At 34.3% G+C, this 7,851-nt stretch overlaps 1 long non-coding RNA gene across 1 annotated transcript in view; it reads right to left on the reverse strand.

Annotated features, from left to right (window-relative positions):
- LOC113619110 (uncharacterized) overlaps positions 1-2,472 on the reverse strand; it is a 53,301-nt gene extending 50,829 nt beyond the window's left edge. Inside the window, exon 1 of the long non-coding RNA XR_003432289.1 lies at positions 340-2,472. This is a non-coding gene — a long non-coding RNA (uncharacterized LOC113619110). The remainder of the gene's footprint in view (positions 1-339) is intronic.
- Positions 2,473-7,851: the final 5,379 nt, after the last annotated feature.

Here is a 7,851-nt window from a genome sequence, read left to right on the forward strand (position 1 = left end):
ATTTTTAAGAATTTCCATTTTATTTTAGATTATGCTAATATTCTAGATCAGTTTAGGCTGAATTATACAAAATAATTTACTCATGTGTGAAAAGTAAAAAATAAATACAATAAATAATTATAGAAATATGAAAGAATATTGAGGAATCAAGAATCATTATATCACATCATTATAGACTGCCCTGTTTTATTCATTCTTTACTCACTTGACATTAGAAAAATATTAAATAATTAAAATCTTAAATGGATTAAAATTATAACCCAAAGTAATTATTATTAGAGTACATTTTAAAATATATTATTTTAAAATATATTATTTACTAACAGATTGGAATGTCACCTGTGTCTTCCTGGATATCAAATCTGACTGGCAAATGTTTTTCAAAAAACTGCTTACCAGACCTACCAGAATGAAGCTGTCTCAGAACAGTGTTGAAATTTGTATTTTTTCAGTGAGTTGACTAAAATACAGAATATTTTAATTACTCAGATTATTAAAATGACATCTATCATTATATCTGGAAGTTAGTACACAAGATAATGACAAACATTTAAATATATTTAATTAAGTTATACTAATGAGCTAACATCTAATGTGCTTGCTGTAATCTTACTAAGCAGTACCTCTGTTTAAACTAGTTTTCCTTAAGAGAAACTATTGGTTTCCCTCTAGAAAAGAAAATCTTATTTTAACATGGTATAGCATTGGTTTTATGTATATAATCTGTGTATAAATATATGTATATATATATATATTTATATAAAGATTCCAAATAGAAGGAAAATAAATAAATGTTCGCATATTAGAAAATGAGCAATGGGACCAAATTTTGTAGGTTAGTGAAAGTGGGTTGAACATTAAATCTAACATTTGTAAAGCACTTAGAACAGTTACTGATACATATGAAGTGATATATATACATATTTGTGAAAGTAAATTCCAGAACAATACATAGAATAGGAAATGAAATGTTTAAGAAAGCTATTCCTGCATTTATGTATAAAGAAGTTTAAGCAATAAAATGTAACTATAGAGACTTTCGTATAATCCATTTATGAGGTAAAACAGAATATATTCAATCAGATAATATCCCTTATTATAAAAAACTACCTCGAAGTTCAACTAGAATTGTTTTGTTTAGAATTCCAAGTAAATGTTGGTTTAGTAAAAATTAAATTTTGAATTAAGAAAATTGGACAATAAGGTAAAAATATTGAATTATGGAATAAGCCACTGAAACTAAGATAATGTTAAATATAATTGATTTGTTGACTGTGGTATCAACAGCTGTAAAACAAACACAGGGACAACCTGCCTATTAAAGGTAAAGAAATTTTGATGCACAAGCTGGAAAAATTCAAGTAAATCATTATAATTTTGCTATTACTTGAAAACTTTATGATTTAAAGTCACATAACAGGAAGCACAGATGGGAGCAATGATAACGAACATGTAAACATTTCCACTTGAAACAGATTAAGTTCAGTAATCATGTTGAACTTCTAGAGGACAAGCATTCTTTCTAACCAGTAGAAGCAGCCTGCCTGCCTTTTAGTGATAAATGCTCTGATTTTTTGTGTCATTGCATCTCATTTCAAATGTTGGCAGGATGTAATAATTTGATAATAAATGAAAAAATCTTTAAGTGCAGGGTTGGATGCAAACAGCAATTGGTAATCTTCCATATTTACTTCATTCCATTTGTAGTTACACTTGTAATCAAGAAGGGAGTAAAGCACTGATATTTGGGCAGACACATCAGGATAACCTCAAAAATATTAGGAGCTGGGCCAGGCCAGAATCTGATCTGCCTCCATAGCTCCCACAGCGGGTCCAGATGCACAAGTACTGAAGTCCTGGGATCTGACCTTATGGATCTGTGCCAGTGGCCTGGTGAAAACAGTGCCTGAGACTCCCAGGGCCAATTGCCAGTATGACCATGGTTAAGGTGGGACCAAGAGCAGTGCCAACAACAGTGTACTTTGTGAGCCTGCACAAAGGACAAAAGGTGACACATAGAGCACATTCACAGGTGAACAACTCCAGAGGAGGAATACTCAGTGGCTTCTCTCCCAGTGGGAGTGCTCCAATCCCACCTACCTTGCACCACAGATCAGAAACACAGCTAAGAAACAGCTCTGGGGGCCTCTAGTCCAACAACTAGGGAGCAGACCCCACCCCTGAAAAGGGCAGTGACAACCACAGAGCAAAGAAGAGGGCTTGCTCAATATCCAGGGCAGGCTCTGGTCACCACAACACCAGTCAAACTCCCTATCAAGGGAATAACAGCACAAGCCTCTGGACCAACCTCACCCACCAGGGTGCAGACACCATAAGCAAGAGGAACTATGATCCTGCAGACTGTGGGAAGGAGACAATGAACACAGTAAGTTAGACAAAATGAGATGATAAAGAAATATGTTGCAGATGAAGGAGCAAGATAAAAACCTACAACAACTAAATGAAGAGGAGATAGGCAATCTACAGCAATCTACCTGAAAAAGAAATCAGAGTAATGGTAGTAAACATGGTCCAAGATCTTGGAAAAAGAATGGAGACATGGATCAAGAAGATACAAGAAGTGTTTAACAAAGACCTGTGAGAACTAAAGAACAAACAAACAAACAATACAATGACTGATATGAAAAAAACACTAGAAGGAATCAGTAGCAAATACTAGAAGGAATCAGTAGCAGAATAACTGAGGCAGAACAACAGATAAGTGACCTGGAAGACAGAATGATGGAAATCACTGCCATGGAACAGAATAAAGAAAAAAGAATGAAAAGAAATGAGGACAGTCTCAGAGACCTCTGGGACAACATTTAAATGCACCAACATTCGAATTATAGGGGTCCCAGAAGAAAGAGAGAAAGGGCCTGAGAAAATATTTGAAGATATTATAATCAAAAACTTCCCTAACATGGGAAAGGAATTAGTCACCAAGGTCCAGGAAGCACAGAGTTCCATACAGCATAAACCCAAGGAGGAACATGCCAAGACATATATTAATCAAACTAACAAAAATTAAATACAAAGAAAAGCAACAAGGGAAAATAAATAAATAAACATACAAGGGAATCCCCATAAGGTTATCAGCTGATTTCTCAGCAGAAACTCTGCAGGCCAGAAGGGAGTGGCATGATATATTTAAAATGATGAAAGGGAAAAACCTACAACCAATAATACTTTATCCAGCAAGGCTCTCCTTCAGATTCAACAGAGAAATCAAAAGATTTACAGGTTAGCAAAAGCTAAGAGAATTCAACACCACCAAACCAGCTTTACCACAAATTCTGAAGGAACCAATAGAGAAGAAAAAGACCTACAAAAACAAATCCAAAACAATTAAGAAAATGGCACTAAGAACATACATATCGATAATTACCTTAAATGTAAATGGATTAAATGCTCCAAAAGACAAAAACACTGGCTGAATGGATATAAAAACAAGACCCAAATATATTTTTTCTACAGGAAACCCACTTCAGATCTAGGGAAAGATACAGACTGAAAGTGAGAAGATGGAAAAAGATATTCCATGCAAATGGAAATCAAAAGAAAGCTGATATAAGCAATACTCATATCAGACAAAATAGACTTTAAAATAGACTGTTACAAGAGACAAGGAAGGACACTACATAATTATCAAGGGATAAATCCAAGAAGAAGACATAACAATTGTAAATATATATGCACCCAACATAGGTGCCCCTCAGTATGTAAGGCAAATGCTAACAACCATAGAAGGGGAAATTGACAGTAACACAATAATAGTGTGGGACATTAACACCCCACTTATACCAATGGATAGATCATAATATTTAATAGGAAACACAAGCCTTAAATGACACACTAGACCAAATAAATTAATTGATGTTTATAGGACATTCCATCTGAAAGCAGAAGAATACATTTTCCTAAGTATACACAGAACTTTCTCCAGGATACATCACATCTTGGCTCACAAATCAAGCCTTGGTAAATTTAAGAAAATTGAAATCATATCAAGCAACATCTTGAAACACAACCTTATGAGATTAGAAATCACGACAGGAAAAAAAAACTATACAAAACACAAACACATGGAGGTTAAATAATATGTCACTGAATAATCAAGGATCACTAAAGAAATCAAAGAGGAAATCAAAAAATACCTAGAGACAAATGACAACAAAAACACAACAATCCAAAACCTATGGGATGAAGCAAAAGCAGTTCTAAGAGGGAAGTTTATAGCAATACAATCCTACATCAAGAAACAAGAAAAATATCAATCTAACCTTACACCTAAAGCAACTAGAGAAAGAAGAACAAACAAAACCCAAAGTTAGTAGAAGGAAAGAAATCATAAAGATCAGAGCAGAAATAAATGAAATAGAAACAAAGAAAACAATAGCAAAGATCAATAAGACTAAAAGCTGGTTCTTTGAGAAGATAAACAAATTTGATAAACCATTAGCCAGACTCATCAAGAAAAAAAGGGAGAGGACTCAATAAAATTAGAAATGGAAAATGAAAAAGTTACAACAGACACCACTGAAATAGAAAGGATCATAAAAGACTACTACAAGCAACTATGTGCCAATAAAATGGACTGCCTAAAAGATAGGGACAAATTCTGAGAAAGGTACAACCTTCCAAGGCTGAACCAGGAAGAAATAGAAAATATGAACAGACCAATGACAGTACTGAAATTGAAACTGTGATTAAATAACTTCCAGTAAACAAAAGGCGAAGACCAGATGGCTTCACAGGTGAATTCCATCAAACAGTTAGAGAAGAGCTAACACCTACCCTTCTCAAACTCTTCTAAAAAATTGCAGATGAAGGAACACTCCCTAGCTCATTCTATGAGGCCACCATCACCCTGATACCAAAACCAGACACAGACACCCCCCCCCACAAAAAAGAAAATTACAGGCCAATATCACTGATGAACATAGATGCAAAAATCCTCAACAAAATACTAGCAAACCAAATCCAACAACACATTAAAAGGATCTTACACCATGATCGAGTGAGATTTATCCCAGGGATGCAAGGATTCTTCAATATACACAAATCAATGTGGTACACCACATTAACAAATTGAAGAATAAAAACCATATGATCATCTCAATAGACACAGAAAAAGCTTTTGACAAAATTCAGCACTGATTTATGATTTAAAAAAAAACTCTCTAGAAAAGGGGCATAGAGGGAACCTACCTCAACATAAGAGGCCATATACAACAAATTCACAGCAAACATCATTCTCAATGGTGAAAAACTGGAAGCATTTCCTCTAAGACCAGGAAAAAGACAAGGATGTCCACTCTCACCACTAATATTCAATATAGTTTTGGAAGTCCTAGCCATGGCAATCAGAGAAGAAAAAGAAATAAAAGGAACACAAATTGGAAAAGAAGTAAAACTGTCACTGTTTGCAGATGACATGATACCATACACAGAAAATCCTAAAGAGGCCACCAGAAAACTACTAGAACTCATCAATGAATTAGTAAAGTCAGAGGATACAAAATTAATACACAGAAACCCTTGCATTCCTACACACTATCAATGAAAGATCAGAAAGAGAAATCAAATAAACAATCCCATTTACCATCACATTAAAAAGAATAAAATACCTAGGAATAAACCTACCTAAGGAGGTGAACGACCTGTACTCACAAAACTATAAGATACTGATGAAAGTAATAAAAGATGACAAACAGGTGGAGAGATGTACCATATTCTTGGATTGGAAGAATCAATATTGTGAAAATGACTATACTGCACAAAGCAATCTACAAATTCAGTGAAATCCCTATCAAATTACCAATGGCATTTTTCACAGAATTAGAATAAAAAATCTTAAAATTTGTATGGAAACACAAAAGACCACGAATAGCCAAGGCAATCGTGAGAAAGAAAAACTGGGCTGGAGGAATCAGGTTCCGTGACTTCAGACTATGCTACGCAGCTACAGTCATCAAAACAGTATGGTATTGGCACAAAAACAGTAATATAGATCCATGCAACAAGATAGAGAGTCCAGAGATAAAGCCATGCACCTCTGGCCACCTCATCTATGACAAAGGAGGCAAGGGTATACAATAGAGAAAAGACAGTCTCTTCAATAAGTGGTGCTGGGAAAACTGGACAGCTAAATATAAACAAATAAAATTAGAACACTCCCTAACACCATAAACAAAAATAAACTCAAAATGGATTAAACACCTAAATGCAAGGCTGGATCCTACAAAACTCTTAGAGGAAAACATAGGCAGAACACACTTTGACATTAACCACAGCAAGATCTTTTTTAATCCACCTCCTAGAATAATGAAAATAAAAACAAAAACAAATCAGACCTAATTAAACTGAAAAATTTTTGCACAGCAAAGGAAACCATAAACAAAACAAAAAGACAACCCACAGAATGGGAGAAAATATTTGCAAACAAAGTGACCGACAAGGGATTAATCTCCAAAATATAATAACAGCTCATACAGCTCAATATCAAAAAAGCAAACAACCCAATCAAAAAAATGGGTGGAAGATCTAAATAGACATTTCTCCAAAGAAGACATACAGATCAAAAAGCACATGAAAAGATGCTCAACATCACTGATTATTAGAGAAATGCAAATCAAAACTACAATGAGGTATCACCTCATTCTCTAGTCAGAATGGCCATCATCAAAAAATCTACAAACAATAAATGCTGGAGACGGTGTGGAGAAAAGGGAACCCTACTACACTGTTGGTGGGAATGTGAATTGGTACAGCCTCTATGGAGAACAGTATGGAGGTTCCTGCAAAAACTAAAAACAGAGCTACCATATGATCCAGCAATCCAACTTCTGGGCATATATCCAGAGAAAACCATAATTCGAAAAGATACAAGCACCCCAATGTTCACTGCAGCACTATTTACAATAGCCAGGACATGGAAGCAACCTAAATGTCCAACAACAGAGGAATGGACAAAGAAGATGTGGTACATATATACAGTGGAATATTACTTCACCATAAAAAAGAATGAAATAATGCCATTTGCAGCAACATGGATGGACCTACAGATTGTCATACTGAGTGAAGTAAGTCAGAGAGAGAAATATATGATATAGCTTATATGTGGAATCCGGAAAAATAGTACAAATGAACTTATTCACAAAACAGAAATAGAGTCACAGATATATAAAACAAGCTTATGGTTACCAAGGGGGAAAGGGGGGAGGAATAAATTGGGAGATTGGAATTGACATATACACACTGCTATATATGAAATAGATAACTATTAAGAACCTATTGTATAGCACAGGGAACTCTACTCAATACTCTGTAACGACCTATAAGGGAACAGAATCTAAAAAGGAGTGGATATATTTGTATGTATAAATGAATCATGTTGCTGTATAGCAGATTCTAACACAACATTGTATATAAATCAACTATACTCCAATAAAAATTAATTTAAAAATTATTAGGAGCCACTAATTGAGAATTTTGTTTAGATGTTAGTGTTTCCAAAAATACATTATATTTAAAACACTTTTAGCCCGTAAAGTTGAGCAAAATCTACTGGAAATGTTAAGTCAAAAGTGAATTTAACCAAAACATAAATCTGAGGCAAATGGTATTATGAATGACTTTTAGTCAAAATACTCTGTGAAATATGCTTCTAGCTGCATGTAATGGATGCACTAACATAGAGGATAGCAAACTATTCAACATTTCTACAAGATACAAAATACAAAACTTATTATGGAAATAATATGTCATAAAACAAGGCACTTAAGTCAGTATAAATTATGAATACTAAATGTTAACCTAAATTACAGTTCTTATATTCTGTTAGAGGCT

This window comes from Aethalodelphis obliquidens, unplaced genomic scaffold, assembly GCF_003676395.1.
Source record: "Aethalodelphis obliquidens isolate GAN/ISIS:26980383/991018 unplaced genomic scaffold, ASM367639v1 scaffold6, whole genome shotgun sequence".
Classification (NCBI taxonomy): domain Eukaryota; kingdom Metazoa; phylum Chordata; class Mammalia; order Artiodactyla; family Delphinidae; genus Aethalodelphis; species Aethalodelphis obliquidens.